A 20453-nucleotide genomic window follows, 5' to 3' on the forward strand; every position below is an offset into this window, starting at 1 on the left:
TAACTTATTCTAGGTCATACTGTTAGTAATGTCAGAATACGTTTTCCCTGACTTGAAATCCTCTGTTCTGTTCACTATTATGTATAATATTTATTCAAAAGGAATAGGCTATGTCATATTCCAGACATAAGATGACATCTGCAAAGGGATTTTATGTTTAATATTGCAAATGAAATACATCCTGTTGTTTTTCTCCTGGTAATCCCAGAAACTGTAAATTGGCTCATGACAATTGAGTAAGTGTAGAATCATTTTAACATGTATGAAAAGTAAGCCAAACTGGCAAGCGCCTCAAGGAGGACAGAACTATTTACCTGAATGATCCACATACATTAATACTTAAAAGGAAGACAGAGAAAGGCAAACAAATATTATAACACTGGTTTTCCAACTTTCCCCTGTTAACTCTGGCCTAGTTACACTGAGCTAGCAATGCTATTTTTCTTCCTCTCAAAATCTGTAGAGGGTGAATTAAATGTGAAAGCAAGATCAATTCTGTTCTAAGACAGTAAATGAGCTTAAGACCAGACCTATTTCAGGTTATGGAGAGAATCTAATTATGCCATCTTAAACGTATGTTTATAGAACTGTATTACAGAGGCAGGAAAAAGGGAAGATACTCCCAGCCGCCTCCAGTGGCAAGTAAATTTCATGGCTACTGAAAGGGTAAGAAAAGAAATGTGGTCTCATATACCACTCCATCCACAGATACAGCAAAATCTATAGAGCAAAATATTTTCATGCATCATGTTTTTACAAAAGTCAAGAGCTACGATGGTCTCACCTTCTTGCGACAATAGATCAGAAAGCAGAGGCTCAGAAGGGCTGTGTGTCTTACTCTAAATTAGAGAGCAAGTGATATGGCAGGCCCCGAAGTCAAAGCTCCAGTCTCAGAAATCAGCATCTCTCTATGGTAACACAAAGTTTCCATAATAAATGTAAGTCCAAAATTATCATCATCGTAACTGTTTTGACCACAGCCATATCCCAGCTCTTGGCACACTGTCTGGCACTGAGAAGCATTAAAAATACTTCTGGAATGAATGAATGGACTTGATTCACATTCCACTGTCCATAGTTTAACTATATTTCGAGGTCTCGGTTAAGTTTCACTATATTTACTAAGGTTTTGCTGGTCACTCCAACTATTTTGTCCCTGAATTTCTGAAGCACATCTTGTTCATACCATTCAAAGAAATACAGATGTAGAAAGCTCAGAATTAGAAGAAACTTTAGAGGTGATCTGGCCTGGAGGTTTCTAATCCTGGTTGATATCTAGGATCACCTGAAGAGCTTAATGAAAACACAGATTCATGGCCCCACTGCAGACCTACAGGTTCAGAACAGAGTCCAGTGGCAAGGAGTTCACTACTCCATAGGACAGACAGTTCCATTGTTAGACATCAATTTCAAACTTAGACAAAAGTAGAAAGAAAAAGGATAATAAATCTTGTTGTAACCATCATCCAGCTTCAACAGTTTTGAACTCCTGGCCAATCTTGTTTCATTCATCTACATTCTTACTCTCCTCAACACCTTGAATTACTTTGTAGCAAACCTCATCTATAAACATTTCAGTATATATGTCTAAAAGACTGGGACTTTTAAAAGACATAATCACAATGCTATTATCACTCCTAAAAAAAGTTATCAATAGTTCCTTAATATCATCAAACAGCCAGATGGCCTTCACATTTTATTGATTCTCTTTCTGTCCCCCTCTTTCTAACTCTCCTTCTTTCCCCTCTCTCCCTCCTTTTCTTTTTCTTTCCTTCATTTATTTATGTTTGTCTCTTCCAATCATAATCCAAATACATCTCTTATATCTCTTAATCTACAGGTTGTCTCCTCCCCCTTTCCTGGAAGAAATCAGTTCTTTGGTGCCTAGAGTTTTCTAAAATCTGGAGTCTGCTCATTATATCCCTATGGTGATATTTAAAGCGTTTTGACTTTTGTATTTCTTGTAAATTAGAGGAACAGATTCAGGTCTGAATTTTTAAATTTTTTACTATTTCTTAGATGCCGTTATGTATTTCCATCAGTATATAATGTCTGGCTGTCTCTTTTTTGGTGATATTAGGAGTTATTGCCCAGGTCCGTTAATTAGGGCAGCAAAATGGTGATATTCTATTATCCCTTCTTCATTTATTGGCCAAAATACTGTTATAAAGAAGAATTTTCTCTCATTGACCATTTGATTATGCTGAGGTACATCTGTGTAAAAACAAAGATAAATGTTTATTTCCCTTTTCCAGTTTTCAAAATAACAAGTTAATTCTCTAGCATCATTCAACAGTGACACTGAGGTTTGTATGATTTCCCCCAGCACCATTTTGAACTCTTGGATCAAAATAAATGGATGTGTTTCTGTTTCAATTTGCTGCTGTTACTTTTATTGCCTTTTAACCTTGCTTATAGTATCTTATGTAAATATAAATCGCTTTTGGATTTTGAGTCGTTATACACAGATGTGTTTCCACATCAGATTAGTCTTCTTTTAGCACGTATATGATTGCATAATAAATATAAATAAAATCTCAAGTAATTATAATTACCACTAAATATAAAACAGATTGTATGTGCTGAATTGTAAAATCGTAGTGGACTAACATTTGTATCTCTAAATCCATTAGAATAAAAGTAACTAGAAATGAAACAGAAATCCTTAATAATACCTCTAAAAATGATCTATAATCAAAAAGGGAATTAATACAATGTAGAAGTTTCTCAGTTGCTTTAGATATCTTAGATTTTAGGTTTAATTTTGACTTTCAGTCTTTTTTTCATCAAAGTTCTGCCTTTACATACCCTCTAAGCCATATTTATCCTTCGATATCTGTGAGGATATCTACATGCTTTCTTATTCTACTTGTAAATAGTTTCATTTCAATTTTCTGCATTCAGAATCTTTGCCCTAATATCTACTTCAACCTGCTCCATCCCTCCCAATCTTCCCACTGTTCTACAAAACAATTTAAAATTTTAAAACATTTTTTAGTTCATCTAGAGACAACCATAACATGAAGATTCTGGCACTTTGAGAGAAGAAGCTAAAGAAAAGGATATTTGAAAGTAAAGTTTCCTCAGTAAGATAACACATTCAAACATGAACTTTTACATAGTCACGTAATAATCATACTTGAGAACAAAAGACTCTGCATACTAGATTGTTCCTTTCTGTCAGGAATGAACTACATTACTTATCTTGGTTTCCACATGTGGGAGGCGGGAATAACTGCCAATCTCTACTTTCCACGTGGTATGTTTTGAAAAATATGATAACGCCCCCACGTAAAAGCATCTAAGTACCTTGGAATCAAAAGGCCACGAAAAACACGTCATTGCCCAAAGGTGAGGTTAATGTTACCATGTTTGTAAGTGATTAAGTGCAAAACACTTCCAATTAATAATTTCATTAATAGCGGAGCTTTTGAAAAATACCACTGCAGTAAAAATTAGTCATCGCATTTTCATACTCAAGATAAGTATCACCCATTAACTTAGAAACAGTGTATTAGCTGCACTTTAGATGGAAGTTGTGAATCATTACTCAGGAGCTCTATGCATGGCTCACTGTAATTTAAATGTATTGTGAGCTACAGTAAAGTTGAATCAGACTAGGTCGCGATCAAAATGTTTAAATAAATTCCTATGTGGATAATTGGAAACTGTGACTGTTTCTCACCAGTGAGATGGCACTGAGGTCTTCCCCTGTCCATAGCAATTTTCTTGAGGTTGACTGAACAACCCAAAATCCAACTTTCACTAATAATAGAAAAACAAACATGTCAGCTGGCCACTGTTCTACTAATGGATACTCACTATCCAGCTCAACTTTCAAAAGAACAAATACATCTTACCACAAGAATGAAGATTATTAAAAATAATATCAAACTAATTACCATTTCATTCACAGAACTGAAAAACCTCAGTGGCTCTCATTTTTAGAAAATATTAGGATATAAAAGTAGACCAATAGAAAATGCACAATCTCAAAGGTGGATGGATGAGGTACTTTCTAATACCTTTTTAGGCAAGGCTGTCATTAAGTATGAAACAAAAGCGCCACCCTAGGCACTAGCGTACAATGTCACCAAGGGGCAATCACCTTGATATTTAAAAGTCACAAAGGCAACAAAGAGTTTAGAAACAAAAATCTGCTGTGCTAGGTATGTCAGGAAGGCAACCACATAAGCAAATGATTTATCTGCAAGGATTTATATAATCCTAGGCATAAAACTCATTGTTCAGAGACTGAAAAATCTGTTGACCAAAATATTTTCTGCCAATACAGTGATGAGGGTCACACCTCACTTCTGCTGCCGCCGTACAGAGTGAGTCATATATCACTCAGTTTTTTGGGGTTTTTTTAATCACTCAGTTTTATTGAATACTTTCCAAGACATCATTTCTGTCTCTGCCTGTCATCAATTCCTAATAACAAGTGGTTGCTAATTTAAGTTCTGGCTTAGATAATTTGCTTTAATGACTTGGTGCTCTTCTATACCATAGCAGAGCTGATACTTTGGTATTAGGTTGAACCATATGAAATTGCCAATATTTGACCATCTCTTTCAAGAATGGCAGCTCATGAGATACAAGATAATCACTGATACTTCATAGTCCTTACTATTCCTATACCAGCAACGTATGCCTTTAAAGAGAAGAGTCACAGAGGCTTCCATCTTTGTGCACCTGGGTGACTACTTATAAAAGTTTTAAGGGAGGCACTAAATAGGAAGGACAGCAACTTTTCAATCTTTTACGTCCATTGAAAAAGTACATTATATAACTATGCATACATGTCTTATACAGATGTCCACAAAGGCAAACTCTGTTTTGCAGTTACCAAAATTAACTTGATTGACAACCTATAGGTTCAGCATAATGCTTTCTGGGCAATGAAAACAGCTTGAATGACATACTGCATATAATCATATAATATTGCTGTACTTTAGCAGTGGGCACATCAATATTTTAGGACTTGTGCTACTGCCCAGAACTCTTCTCTTCCCAGAAGCAGAGTGGCCTGTTCCACTCTAGCCAATGGCCTTATGAAGCTCTGGGAGGTCACAGAACTGACAGTGGAGACATTTGGAGCAGACTGCTCTGTAACTTAATGGTCAGTCAGACAAAGTAGAATTTTAAATGAGCTCGGGCTTAATACATTACCTTCTCTTGGCCCCAAATTCTTTCCTAGTGTTTAAAAGTCCTAAGAATCCTCCACCTGCCAGTAGCATTCCCCCTTTAAACCATTCAACACGAAAGCACTAGTAAATCATCTGCTTGCCATTTTTATTCTTTCTTAACTCCCAGAATGCTGTCCCAGTGAAATGACGACTGTGGCTAAAATGGATGGCTGTGTGGCATTTTACAACACGTGATGGAACCGGACTGCCTTTTCTATTCTGGAGAAAATACATTGTAATGTCCACTGGGACTGAGGATAAGAGATTATAGGAACCATTTCTTCAGTCTGATAAAGTAGCTAGTAGCAGACCCAGAAATCCACAGCAATTAAAAGACAAATAAAAGTTAAATATAGAATTTGTACATCTATTGTACATTATAATCATAGATCTCACCTTGTTAACAAATCATTAATTATTCCTTATCGCTAACATCCCTGGGAAGTAGTGGGTAAGTGATGGGACATTACTAGGCCACTGAAATGCAAATTTGGGGACAACAGTTGCCAAGCAGCATTTATTTATCCGTAAATGCAAAATGGGGTTAGTTGTGCTTACCACACACAGGCAGAGTTCAGTTTTTTGAGGCCGGGTCTAGTTTTGTTTTAAACCTACCCCTGTCAGTAGCTGTGTGACTACACTGCCTAGAGATCTATTACAGCTATGATAAGGGTAATTCTCAGAAAAAAGAAACAAAGTAGAGAATAATTTTTTGGTCAGTCTCTGAAAACATAAAATAATAACTATAATGAGTCAACTAAAAAATAGTTATGGAAAACATAATTAGCTCATCATAAAGCACCAAGCAGAGAATGAAATTATAGTTATTTGAGAGCTCTGACTTATGATACTATATCTTAGAATTATAATAATAAATTAATCCTTCTGGGCCAGTTATCAATTTATAGTATCTCAGCTCCAAATCCATGGCTGTCACCCTCCCGCCCTGCCCCCCATACCCCAGTCTGTAATCCTGGAGTTAGACTCTGTGAACATCTCCTTTGCCGGCCGGCAGAATGATAAACTTTGTCAATAGAGGTCAACAGATTGATCCTGCAAGAGGAAGACCACTCCCTCTCAAGCAGCTCTGCCCAACCCCCAGAAAATGGCAGACTGCTCCCAGGAGATAGACCAGCCCGTGCCCTCAGCAACAGTGGGCTGCTTCAGAGGAGCCCTCAGCCCTCCGGGAACCTCAGGACCACCTCCAAGCTGCCCACACTCTCAAGCAACAGCAGGTCACTTGTGCCCACGCCCTTTGGCAAGTTTCTTCACCATCCACAGGTGGGGTGTCTCCCTTGCAGCCACACTGAAGGAGAGCCTCTCCTGGTCTTTTATTCCCTTATTACCCATTTTACCCCGCCCAGATGAGGTGACAGCTGGCTGACATTTTGCACATGCTCCTGGACTGCAAAGAGTCTCTTATACCTCTTTTAATAGTCAAACACTTCCTACTATAAGCAATCCTGCATCATTTTCCTGTTCAGATAACTGCTGTGGTTTCTGTCTCCTGATTGATATACCTCCCTTCTTTCCCATCTCCCTTCAAGAATTATCAGGAACCAACATCACACTGTGCCAAAGTAACTGCTTTTACTTCTGGGATGGAAGCTACTATGCAGCTCTGATAGTCTTCAAGGAGATTCTACTTCCTCCTTTCTTCACATAATTGGAAGTAGCGCATTTCAGACACTAGGAGAGCTCTCCAATGTACAGCCCAATTTAACCTAGGGATGACAAGATGAAATTTCTGATAACAGTAAAAATATAAATGACTAAAAAAATTACTCACAGATTATTTCTCGAAATGCCTGTTTACCAACGTGTCAGCACCTTTTCAATGGAAATGAAACGCTCATTTATTCTTAAATAGTATATTATGATCAGAAATTGTTAACACAGAAAGCATGTATTTATGACACACTGGATATGGTTCAAGATCAGTTTCTAACTTGCACAATTTAGAATGACATTTTTAACAGTAAAACATAAAACTGAAGTTAATAAACGAGAGGCATGCTGTACTGGGACCTAATTTCCATGGGCAGCTTCCCTAAATGTAGGTTCAAGGAACACAACAATTAATTGTTTAGCCACGAGCAGAAGAAAAACTGTAAATGTAAAAATAGAAGATGCCTTAAAAATTTCAGAAATGTAGCACAATACCTTAGAAACACATTATTGCATCTCTAATATAAGAACTTACAAAAGATTTTTTTCCTTTTTTCCTATGACTAGCAATAAACAAAATTCAGAGTATGGAAACATTTACTCTGATATTTTCCTTCAACTTAATTTCACGTTAACACCTCTGGGAAAAACACATCTAGTTAAACATTGACTTGTAAGTAAGAAGCATTGGTATTTAATGGACATGGAATAAAACTAAATGTGAAAACATTTGCTTTGTCTTCCAAAACCTACCTATTAATACAATGATATATGTTAAGAATGTCTAATCATTATGCTTTTATTTTTAAATCTATGAATAAAACTGTAGTAAACTTTCTATCCATGGGTTGTATAACACACTTGGAAATTGGGGTGGCAGGGAGAGGGATATTGGGGATGGAAGCCATAGAAAAGTAAAACCGCAATGTCCAAATCTGAACATCCTCAGCTACTTTAAAATATAGTATCACTTATACTACTATAAAATACAAATCTATCTTTATACTACCACCTAGGAAAAACTGCTTTTTAAAAACTTTTTATTTTGAAATAATTTTAGGCTTATAGAAAAGTTATATAGCTAGGAAAGGGAAATCACATATATCCTTCACCCAGCTTTCTCTTATGTCAACAACTTATATAACCACTGCATGACAACCAAAACTAGGAAATTAATATTGGTGGACTAGGGCTTCCCTGGTGGTGCAGTGGTTAAGAATCCGCCTGCCAATGCAGGGGACACGGGTTTGAGCCGTGGTCGGGGAAGACCCCACATGCTGCAGAGCAACTAAGCCCATGCACCACAACTACTGAGCCTGCATTCTAGAGCCCACAAGCCACAACTACTGAGCCCACGCACTGCAACTACTGAGTTCACGTGCCACAACTACTGAAGCCCGCACACCTAGAGCCCGGGCTCCGTAACGAGAGAAGCCACCATCACGAGATGCCTACGCACCACAATGAAGAGCAGCCCCTGCTTGCCCCAACTAGAGAAAGCCTGCATGCAACAACGAAGACCCAACGCAGCCAAAAATAAAATAATTTTAAAAAAGAGATTAAAAGTATATATATATATATATATATATATATATATATATAGGTGGACTATTACTGCCTAAACTACAGACTTTATTTGAATTTTCCAATGACCTTTTCCTCTTCCAGTATTCACTCTAGGGTCTCACATTGTATTTAGTTGTTGTGTCTCTTTATAAAGTCTCCTCCAATCTGTGACAGACAATTTCACATACTTAACCTTGCCTTTCATGACTTTTGATGAATACCGGTCATTTTGGAAAATGTCTCTCAACCTGATGTTTTCTCACATTTAGATTAAGGCCATGCATTTTTGGCTGAATACCACAAAAGTGATGTTGTGTCCTTCTCAATGTATCATATCAGAGGGAGAATGCTGTCTATATGTCTTATTACTGACAAGGTTCACCTTGATCACTTGGTCATGGTAACCAATTAGAATGGAGAAAGCCAATTTCCCTTTGTAACTGATAATGTCTTAAGAGGAGATCCTTTAAGGCTGTGTTAATATACTGATTTTAGCAACCACCTGTGGATTTTGTCTGTGACAGTTATTACTGCTGTATTTGCCTAACGGAGATTTTGTATTTCTCTCGTTCCTTCTATATTTATTAACTAAAAGTCTTTTGTAAGAGCTGTCCCTTCTCCTCGACTGATTGATTGATTTATATCAGTATGGACTCATGGGCATTTATTTTGTTCTATGTGTTATAATTCCACAAAATACATCATTTATTTTGTTGCTCAAATCAGTTCAGTTTTGGCTATTGGAAGCACCTGCAGGGGTTCCCATATCCTTATGATAGGCATGCCCCCATTCATTTTAAGCCCTTCCTTATTTTCTGACACTGCAGATGCTATGGGTTCATCTTGTACTTTCCCTGCCCCAGCCCTAGAACCAACCACTCTTCCAAGGAGTCCTGGTTCCTTTTATTAAGAGAATGATATTTAGAATCAATATCTGAGCTCTGGGTATGCACATTGCTACTGGGATGCCACTGTTCCCAAGCCCTTAAGTGGCCAGAGAAAGGAGACATTGTATACATACTAACCAACACATACACACAGAGCTATATTTATTTCTGTATGTATATTAAAAACCATGAGTTCACACTGTTAGCTCAAGATTCATTCAGGCATTTTCCCTTTCCTCATTTGTAATGGTAAGAGTTACCTCAGTCACTATAATTTTGAACCCTTGAATACATACTATTTACTACAAAATTCAATGAAAATGTACACATTAATATCCATTTTTTGTTTCAATAACATAGAGGTAAAGACTGAATATATGACTACATAAAAATTATAAATGTCCTACTACAAAGAACCAGAAAGTATAAATAAGAAACAAACTAAAAAAAAAAAGAAAATAACATGTATCTCTCTATTTAAAAAGTATCCACAGTATCAAAGTAAACAACTTGATACAAAAAATGACAATACAGGGGGTGGAGGATGGGTGAAATGGGTGAAGGAGGTCAAAAGGTACAAACTTCCAGTGATATATAAGTCATGCAGATATAACGTACAGCATGGTCACTATAGCTAATAACACTATATTGCATATTTGAAAGTTAAGAGAGTAGATCTCTTTTTTCCTTTCTGTTTATTTTTTTTGTTATGCTTTCATGTTTATGGTTATCATGAGATACATTTTTTTAAAGATTTATTTTATTATTTATTTTTGGCTGCGTCAGGTCTTAGTTGCTGTGCATGGGCTCTTTGTTGTGGTGCGCGGGCTTCTTTCTAGTTGTGGCGTGTGGGTTTTCTCTCTCTAGTTGTGGGGTGTGGGCTCCAGAGCGCGTGGGCTCTGTAGTTTACGACACGCAGGCTCTGTAGTTGAGGTGCATGAGCTCAGTAGTTGTGGCATGTGGGCTTAGTTACCCTGCAGCATGTGGGATCTTAGTTCCCTGACCAGGAACCCACATCCCCTGCATGGTAAGGTAGATTCTTTACCACTGGACCACCAGGGAAGTCCCACGAGATACATTTATAACAACCTATATGTATAGCAGTCTATTTTAAGTTGATGGTCTCTCAAGTTTGAATGCATTCTCAAGGCACTACATTTTTACTCCCCTACCCATGTTTTATGTTTTCTTTTCAGTCACATTTTATATCTTTTTGTGTATTGCTTAACTAATTATTTTAGATATAGATGATTTTACTACTCTTGTCTTTCAACCTTCATACTAGTGTTATTGGTGGCTGATCTACTACCTTTACTATACGTTTGCCTTTACCAGTGAGAATGTTTTCTTTCATAATCTTCTTGTTTCTAGTTATAGCCTTTCCAGAAGTCCCTTGAACATTTCTTATATGGCCAGTTTAGTGACGATGAACTCCTTTAGCTTTTGCGTGTCTGGGAAACAAGAGAGTAGATCTTAAAAGCTCTCATCACAAGAAAAAAATTTGCAACTATATACAGTGACAGATTTTAACTAGACTTATTGTGGTGATCATTTCAGTATATATACAATTATCAAATCATTATGTTGTACACCTGAAACTACTGTAATGTTAGATGTCAATTACATCTCAATAAACACGCATACACACAAACAGGCAATTCACAGTAGAACTAAAAAATGGTAAACACATAACAAGAAAATCAATCTAAAGAGTTAAAACACAAATTAAAGTAACAATAGTATCACTTTTCATCAGTCGTATTGGTCGACAAGAAAAACATCATTAATATCCTCAGAATTAAAGAGGTATAGAGAAACAGCAGAAGAATAAATTCATACAACTTGGCGAACAATCTAGTACAGCTGATGAAATTTAAAATACTGATAAACTCTGACACAGGAATTTACTTACAGGAAGTTACTGAACAAAACATTCATAAATATGCATAAGCACACACACAGAAGTGGCAATTTTAATACTGCATCTCTGATAATAAAGACTAGAAACAAACTATGCAACATTATGATGGTTCAAGGCATGATTTTCTTAAAATTTAACCTGTTTGGGGTTTGCTGAACTTCTTGAATCTGTAAATTTATGTCTTTCATCAAATTTGGTGGCGTTTCAGCCATTATTTCTTTAAATATTTTTTCTGACTCCTCTGTTTCCTCCTCTTTGGAGCGTCTATGAGACCTTTTGAAATTGACCACAGAATACTGCTGAGAGGAATTAAAGAAGATCTAAGTAAATAGTGAAATATACCACATTCACAGATTGGAAGGCTCAGTATTGTTAAGATGTCAACTTTCCCCAAATTCAATGACAGATTCAAAGCAATTCCAATCAAAACTCTAGCAGGCTTTAAAAAAAATATTGGCATGGAGATTCTAAAATTTTTTCGAACCACAAATGACCCAGAATAGCCAAAGCAATTTTATAACAGAAGAACTAAGTTGGAAGCCTTCTACCTAATTTCAGAACTTACTTGAAAGCTGAAGTCATCAAGATAGCATGTATTAGTCAACAGACATATAGATTAATGAAGGACAGGAGAGGGTCTAAAAATAAACCCAAACATCTAGGATTAATTGATTTTCAAAAAAGGCAACTGAATAGGGGCAAAAAGGAAAAAATATTTTCAACATGTGTTGCTAGAATTAAATTTCTGTATATATATGTTTAAAAAATTAACCCTATGTCACATCATACTCAAAAATTAATTCAGGGCTTCCCTGGTGGCGCAGTGGTTGAGAGTCCGCCTGCCGATCGATGCAGGGGACACAGGTTTGTGCCCCGGTCCGGGAAGATCCCACATGCCGCGGAGCGGCTGGGCCCGTGAGCCATGGCCGCTGAGCCTGCGCATCCAGAGCCTGTGCTCCGCAACGGGAGAGGCCACAACAGTGAGATGCCCGCATACCGCAAAAAAAAAAAAAAAAAATTAATTCAAACCAGACCACAAAGCTAAATGCAAAAGCTAAAACTTCCAGAAAAAGACAAAGGGAAAAAAAAAGTCTCTGAGACTTTGGGGTAGGCAAATATTACTTAGAATATAAAAAGTATGAAGTATAGAACAAAATAACTGATAATCTGTACTTCACTGAAATCAGAAAACTGTGTTCTTTGAAACACACTGTTAAGGTAATCAAAAGACAATCCACAGAACGGGAGAAAATATTTACTTCGCACATAGAGAAGTTTTTCTAGACAATGCAAAAAATAGAGTACACTCATAGGATAGTACACCCAGTTACTTTCCAAAGTGCTGAAACCAATTTACCCTCCACAGTAAGTGTAAAAGAGTTCTAGTTGCTCCTAATGCTTGCAGAAATTTGATAACGTCAGACTTCAAGCTTTCAGTTTGGTAGATGAGAAATGACAGCTCATTTGGCTTTTAATTTGCATTTCCCTTATAATAAGACTTATCATCTTTTTATAGGTTTATTAGCCATTTTTATTTCCTTTTGTGGAGTGCTTTTTCAATCTTTACCCACTTTTCTGCTCTGCATTTGTCTTTTTCTTACTCAGTTGTGTGTGTGTGTCTGTGTGTGTGCTTAACAATCTCTTGTCAGTGACCTGTGTTATAAATACCTTTTTCCTCTTTGTGGCTTTACTTTTTACTTTTTAAAAGGTATTGTTGATTATAGAAGTTTCTAATCTTAATGTAGTTGAATTTACCCATTCTCTTTATTATTTGGTTGGACTTTCTGTCACCTGTTTACAGAATTGTTCCCCATTCCAAGGCTAGGCTTTCCTATATCATCTTTTTAAAGTATTATTGTTTTAGCTTTCATATTTAAGTCTTTATATAGAATTGATTTTTTTGGCTATGATGGGCAAGAGGGATCCAATTTCATTATTCTTCCTTATGAATAGTCAATGGTAAGTATACCATGTATCAAAAAGTCTATCCCTTATTTCACTGATCTACAATGCTAGATCTATAGAGTCAAATTCCTATGTATACATAGAACCATTTCTGTCCTGTCTATTCTGTTCCATAGGTCTATTGGTCTGTTCTTCACCAAGATAACACTATAATAATTGCTATAAATGTATAATAACTTTTGATATAAGTAAGGGAAATCCCTCCACCTTGTTCTTCTTCTTTAGAAATGTCATGGCTTTTCTTAGCTCATTGTCTTATCATATAAATTTGAGAATCAGCTTGTAAGTTCAATAACAAAAAACAATAACAAAGACCCTATTGGTATTTTATTTGGAATGGTATTGAATTTATGAAAACTGACATTCTTATGATACTCTTATCCATAAAAGTGCATATCTCCCTATTTAGTTAGGTCTTTATAAACAACTTCAATAAAATTAAAAAAAATTTTCCTAAAAGTCTTGCATATTCTTTGTTAAGCTAATGCCTAGATATTTTACATTTTTGCAGTACTGTAGAGGTTGACTTTTTTAATAATTACATATGTCAAGGGGTTATAATTAGGATTAAATAATATTTATAAAGTACCTAAGATAGTGACTGGTATATTATTAGTGCTATATATGTTTACTGAATAAAACAAAATAAATCACATATTCCATTTATCTGTGGTGTGTTAATTTTAGAATAATTTTGACTAGCTATTAAAAGAACAATGTTGAGATTTTTAGTGTTTGTGTGAGATTTATATATTAACTTGGGAACAACTGAGATATTTACCACGTGGTATTATCTTAACCATCCAAGAACTACATGCCTTTTTATTTACTCAAATATTATTTTATTTCCCTCAGTGACATATTGTAGTTTCTTCCATATTTCTTAAGTTTATTCTTAGATATGGTCTATGGTACTTCTTTTGGTTGCCATTATTATTGAGATCTTTAAAATATTTGTAAAATATGAGCATCTATCATTTTATTTTAATTACACGAATATCCACTGTAAAAAAAAATGCTTTTAAACAAACAAGTGTTTTTGTAAATTTTTCCTAACCCCAAATTCCTTTAATTACTGGGTAAGCTGAGTATTTTTTGGCATCTTCATTCCTTCCGTGATAAAATGCCTGCCTATAGTCCTATTCTGTTTCTATTCTGTTTTTTAACTGGGTTGTCTGTCTTTTTCTTCCTGGTTCTTAGGGTCTTAGTAGTTCGAAGGGTCTTTCAAAAAATGATGATTCTCTATATTTTCTATTTTGTTTAGTATTATAAAGAAAAGCTACAGATTTTTGAGTACCTATGTGGCTGATTAGTTGTCTGGATACCCTTGAGTGATAAGATCTACCCTAGGTCTTAAAAGCATCACTACCATGACTGCTATGTTTAAAACCGCACTATAAAGGGATAAGGGTAGAAGCTGGATGGCTCGGCAGTAATCCCAGTGAGAAATGAAGGTTTCCAACCAGGGTGATAACAGTAAAGGTGGGAAGAAGTGCTGAATTTTGGATATATTTTGAAGGTAGAGCCAATAAGATTTCCTGATGGATTAGATGTTGTCCGAGAGAGGAAGGAATTAGGGATGACTCTAAGAAACTGGAAAGAAAGTAATCATCAACTGAGATGGGAAAGGCTGAAAGCAGAGCAAATTTGAGTGGGCAAATGAAGAATTTTGATTATCATTGAGTTTTTGAAGGATATGTAATTTCTAGTTTTCAGATATTTGGTGTTTTGTTTTGCTTTTAAGAGTCTAGCCCTGTTTTTTCGTTTTAAATTAATTAATTAATTTATTTATTTATTTTTGGCTGCATTGGGTCTTCGTTGCTACACACGGGCTTTCTCTAGTTGTGGCGAGCGGGGGCTACTCTTTGTTGCACTGTGTGGGCTTCTCATTATGGTGGCTTCTCTTGTTGTGGAGCATGGGCTCTAGGAGTGGGGGCTCAGTAGTTGTGGCTCGCGGGCTCCAGAGCACAGGCTCAGTAGTTGTGGCGCACGGCTTAGTTTCTCTGCAGCATGTGGGATCTTCCCTGACCAGGGATCGAACTCGTGTCCCCTGCATTGGCAGGCGGATTCTTAACCACTGCACCACCAGGGAAGTCCCTCTAGCCCTGTTTTCGTCAGTTTCTCTTTGTGGATACAATGTCATGCCAAATTTCAACTTCTAAAACACAGAAAAGTCAGCGCTGCTGTGCTTGAAGGAGATTTAAGAGCGCAGGCAGTCACTGAGCCATCTCTATGGAGTCCCAGGATTCTACAGAACACAATTTGAAAACCAAAGGTGTAAGGAAAGAGCTCTACATTTATTGATTTCATACAAACATTCATGTCCTCTAATAGATTCGGGCTCTGGAAGCTCCCAGTTGAACTGGGTAGCACCAACAAGTTCACCAGCACTTACTGTATGATCATGGAAGCTAGGGTATAAAGCACTCAAACAGTCTTGGGCTCCCTACCATTCAACATCCTTGGAAACTGTGTTTTTGAAGGACATGGCAGGGAATCTACAAACAAGTTTACGAAAGGTTTCTATTCACTTCCTACAAAAGGCCAACCATCAAAAGGGAACCATCAAAAGTTCTGCAGCTTTTGAAAAGGTTAAACTAGATGTTCCCCTTTGTCCCTTTTTGATATAAAATTGTTTGAACTTACAGAATTAAATATGTTAATTACAGCGACCCTGGAGCACACATATATAGGACATACAAATGTGAAGGAACCATTCTGCAGAGCTGTCAGAAAACTTCAGACCAAGGTTACTTAAATATCAGATATAAGAAAGTCTTATGCAAAATAAAAGGGTTGCCACTAGCAATACAATGCTAAAACCTGTCACTGAATCTGCAATTCAATCAAGGTAACTAGTACATACATTAGATGGTTGGCAGAGATTTATACCAATGCTGCATTACATTCTAGACCAAAAAATTGGTATAAGGCCTTTGTACTACATCTTATAAGGATATAGATCTCAGAGTACCACAGATGTTATATTTAGCTACTGAAATATTTTTAACAAAGTCACCTCAAAGCCCTTTTGTATATTAAATGGACCACTAACAGAAAGGACCACTAACAAATGTTTCAAATAATGTACAGGAAGGTTGGCAAATTTTTTTCTGTCAACAGCCAGATAATAAATATTTTTGGCTTTGTAGGCCATACAATCTCTACAGCAACTACTGCCGTTGTAGTGTGAAATGCCAAACAGTATGTAAATAAGTAGGTACAGCTGGGTTCCAATAAAATTGTATTTGAAAAAAATAGGCAGGGGGCGAGGGTTGATCCATAGCTATGGTTTGCTGGTCTGTGGTCTAGAGTACAACTACATCAACATAGCACAAGTCCACAAAGCTGGACACGTGTGGGGAATGAGTTTTGTGGAAATAACTGTAGCCTGGTATGCTGATATGAGGTACCCATAAGGAGGGATGGCAGAAAAATACTTTAAAGATGCTCAGTTTCAAACATGGCATAACAGTGGAATACTAGAACCTTTAAAAGCAGAAAAGCAACTGGTAAAGAACAATGAAAATAAGATAGCAAGTTCAAGTGGCAGTAATAAACACAAGCTCTGTAGTTAGAATAATAATAAATCACTTTAATAATTTCACAGAACTGTGTAATTTTAGATGGAAGTGGCCTTAGAAATAACCTTGTCCAACTTACTCGTTTTATGGAAGAGGAACCTAAAACCCATAGTGTAGCAAATGAACAAAAAGAGTTGCAAACTAAAACTATTTTTGGACAACAAGGATGGGATTACATCACCAAACAGGGTCTGTAATGCAAGCGTCAGATCTCAGTTAAAACGACAAAGCTGTTATACAACATGAATTATTTATAAGTAAAAACAAGAGTAGTGAAATTTCCCATTTGATCTGAGCTTAGTATGTTGATGTGGTTAAAATGAGAAACAGGTAATAAATATGTAGAAATTCATCTAAGTAAATAATATACAAATACATAAGAATACAAAAAAATAATTACAAAAATATTTGGCGTTTTATTTCAACACAAGTATAATAATATGACGAAAGAAAAGTGCATTTTTATATAAATCCTCTGGGAACTAATATAGATTACCACAAACAGTAGGAATCAGTATGTATTGTAGAATATAATATCATGGGCTTTGGGGGCAAATTGCATCTGGATTCATATCCTTTATAAGACAGATAACCTTAAGGAAGTTATCTAATTTTTAAGAGTATCAGTTCACTCATATATAAAATGTTGACAGTAATACCTACCTTATAAGATTCTTAGGAAGATTTTTAAAAGTCGTCTATACACATATAAATGTCCCAATACATAGCAGATGTATTTCCTTTCTTTATTCTTCTATACACGATTCTGGTAACGATAATAATAACTAACGTTCAACTAACACGTGTACGTCAGGCACTTTTCAAAGTGCTTTGCATACGCTAATTTACTTATCCTCACAATACTCACTCTGTGAGGTAAGTGATATTATTATTCCTACTTTTTAGTTAAAGGAACAGGCAAAAGCATGTAAGGCCACACAGCTACTGAGTAGTGATTCAAGATTCAAACCCAAGCAATCCAGAATAATGAAATTCCAATCAAAAGGCTGAACTACCTAAAGAATTAGCTCTGAGAGTAATATAAATGTCACTTATGCACTCTGATTAGTTCCCACTACCTCTTCCACTTCAAAATATAAAGAAAATTACAATTCGTGCATTAAGGTAGTGTAGTGACCAGAACTACCATAGAACACTCAATGTAAAATAACTGTGAAGGACTCTATATTCTACTGGGTTCCTCTATTCTGGCTACGCTACAGATGAAAATCACATATGAAGCTTTAAAAATAACATAGATGCCCAAACCCCACCCCTGACTTTCTGAATAGGAACTCCAGGGTGAGGCTCAGACACATGCATTTTTAAAACATTCTACATATGATTTTAGAGCATAGCCAGAATGAAGAATTACAGTTCTAAACACTGAAGGTGTGATGGCAACGCAAGTCAAGTGGCATCTGGACCAGGATGATTTTCAAAGGTAAAATTACATGCGAGAAGTGGCAGTAAAGAACAGGGGATGCTGAGTTAGGACAATAAGAGAGAATGAGATGGACAGTGGGGTAAGAAGCCAGGCAGGGAGGCAGGTCCCCTCGCAGGTGCCTGGAAGGCCAGGTTAGACACACAAGGGTAAGCAAATGGAAATGCAGACTCTATGGCCGCAGCGGCACCTCAGCAACATCATCTGATGGCTCTTGCGTGACCAGTGAAAAGATCCATTTTTTTTGGTCACTGCTTACCCTTGCAAATGCAACAATGCTTTCCTCATCATTGTTGCTGCTTTTTTTCATAACTTGCCACCACTGCTAGTTTTGTTATTAATTGCAATTCAGTGACTTGGTCCCAATCTTGCTGAATAAAACACCTGAGATTTGGCTTAACTTTCTCACCTTAAAATGTAGGAAATAAATTCGTTATTACATCAACTTCAACCAATATTAATACAGTCATTAAATAAAACATGAATGGTGAGAAAGTACACAAAGTATATGGGGGATCATTTTCACGACAGTAGACCACAACAAAGTAAAATCAAGCATAGCACCAGAATAATGTAAAACTCTAAATACAGGTTTCACAGAATTTAAACATTCCTGAGACACATCTAATTGAGGCTTCCACTTGGTGGTATTACAACTGAACTAATCAAGAGGAACATAACTCTATCTTGTTTCAAAACATCATAATAACAAAGAAGCCATTTATTCCAACAAACTCTTGGGGTTCTTAACTGTTTTTATTTTAATGACTGTCTCTTGAGAATTGAATGGAACCTGGAACATTTTTCCAGAACAGAAATGCAAGTGCACATAAACATAGCATTTTCCAGGTAACATCAGTGACACCACGCACCTTGGCCAGCTGAAGAACCCTGGCGTTGTAGAATTCCTAAAGACCCACTGCAGGGAAAAATTCATTTTCTTTCTCTGTTCTAAATATTTCACAACATAGATGCAAACCATTTCATAAGTGTGGAGATGTGGATTTTGTACATGTTTCTCCCTCTGTGCCACCAGCAGAGCCCTAAACAAATGATTCAACAGTGCTCCTATTTCCAGGTGAGCTGCTGCTTGCTGACATGCCCCTCTTTTGTGCAGCACCACTTCTGAATCACACTTGTTTATGACACAAGACAACTGTGTGAAATGGTGAACATACACTGATTTAGATTTGGAAGACAAGTGTTCAAGTCCGGGCCTGACACTTTTTAGCAGTATGATGTTAAAACGTTTGACCTATGCCTTCAATTTACTGTCTGCAAGAAGAAAGTTTAATTCAACTTCATCAATGTTCAGTGAGTACTGAGCAAAGCTTCAGTGTCCTCATCTGATAAATGGTAATAGTGTTTAATTGATATGTTTTGAAGATTAAATAAGATAATACATGTAAAGAGCATAGCAAAATGCCTGGCACAGAGTAAACGCTCAGGAATCAGCTATTATTAATGTGCCTCATGTTGGATAAAATATCTGTCTTGCAAGGTAACAAGAGATACATATGGACTTGGAATAGACAGTGTGTTAAATAAATGGTGGTACCTCCCTCCACGTCTGTGGACACAAGGGGGAGCTGGGACACACAGGAATAACATGCTGAGCAGAAGCCTGGAGAGGCTGCCCATCTCCTCCCCTCCACGATGGAAGCAACCACTCCCCAAGCTCTTGCTGCTGTTCATGGCTGAAAAGACTCAGCTGATTCCTTCTGTGGGATTTGCCCCAGGATGAAAAGGGCTGCCTCACCCAAGATCACACCCCTTCCTCAGGGCACCACAGATCCAATGACTGAATGACATGGGACTTAAAGGCTGAGGCCTTAGACTCAATTCAGGACAAGTCCAAAGTCTATCCCAGCTCCAGAGTTCCCAAGGTCACTGAAGCTTTCTAGGCAATTGAAATGCAATTCAACTTCTCCCTCTGCCCAACCCTGCCTCTTTCACTCCCTCAAGGTACTGATGCCAAGGATACTCCCACACACAAGTCTGTCTCAGAGTTGGCTGCCTAGGGAAGTGAGTTACGACACTTGCCCAAAGTCAGAAAGCTAATGAGATATCAAAATGTGATCTACTACAGATGCGCCAGCATCATTCCACAATTATAAAATGAGCAGAAGAGACCAAATGAAAGAATGAACCAAAAGACCTAGAAGGTAACATTATAAATAATTCCCTAAGATATTCTAACAATGCCTCATTTGTGGATTGGAATAAAAA

At 36.8% G+C, this 20453-nt stretch overlaps 1 protein-coding gene across 1 annotated transcript in view; it reads right to left on the reverse strand.

The window, feature by feature from the left end:
* The window catches only part of WDR7 (WD repeat domain 7), a gene marked incomplete at its 3' end in the record, with an annotated part of 264187 nt that overhangs the window by 31397 nt on the left and 212337 nt on the right, over positions 1–20453 (reverse strand). The window lies entirely within an intron of this gene.

This window comes from Neophocaena asiaeorientalis, unplaced genomic scaffold (assembly GCF_003031525.2).
Source record: "Neophocaena asiaeorientalis asiaeorientalis breed wild unplaced genomic scaffold, Neophocaena_asiaeorientalis_V1.1 scaffold1217, whole genome shotgun sequence".
NCBI classification, from domain to species: Eukaryota; Metazoa; Chordata; class Mammalia; order Artiodactyla; family Phocoenidae; genus Neophocaena; species Neophocaena asiaeorientalis.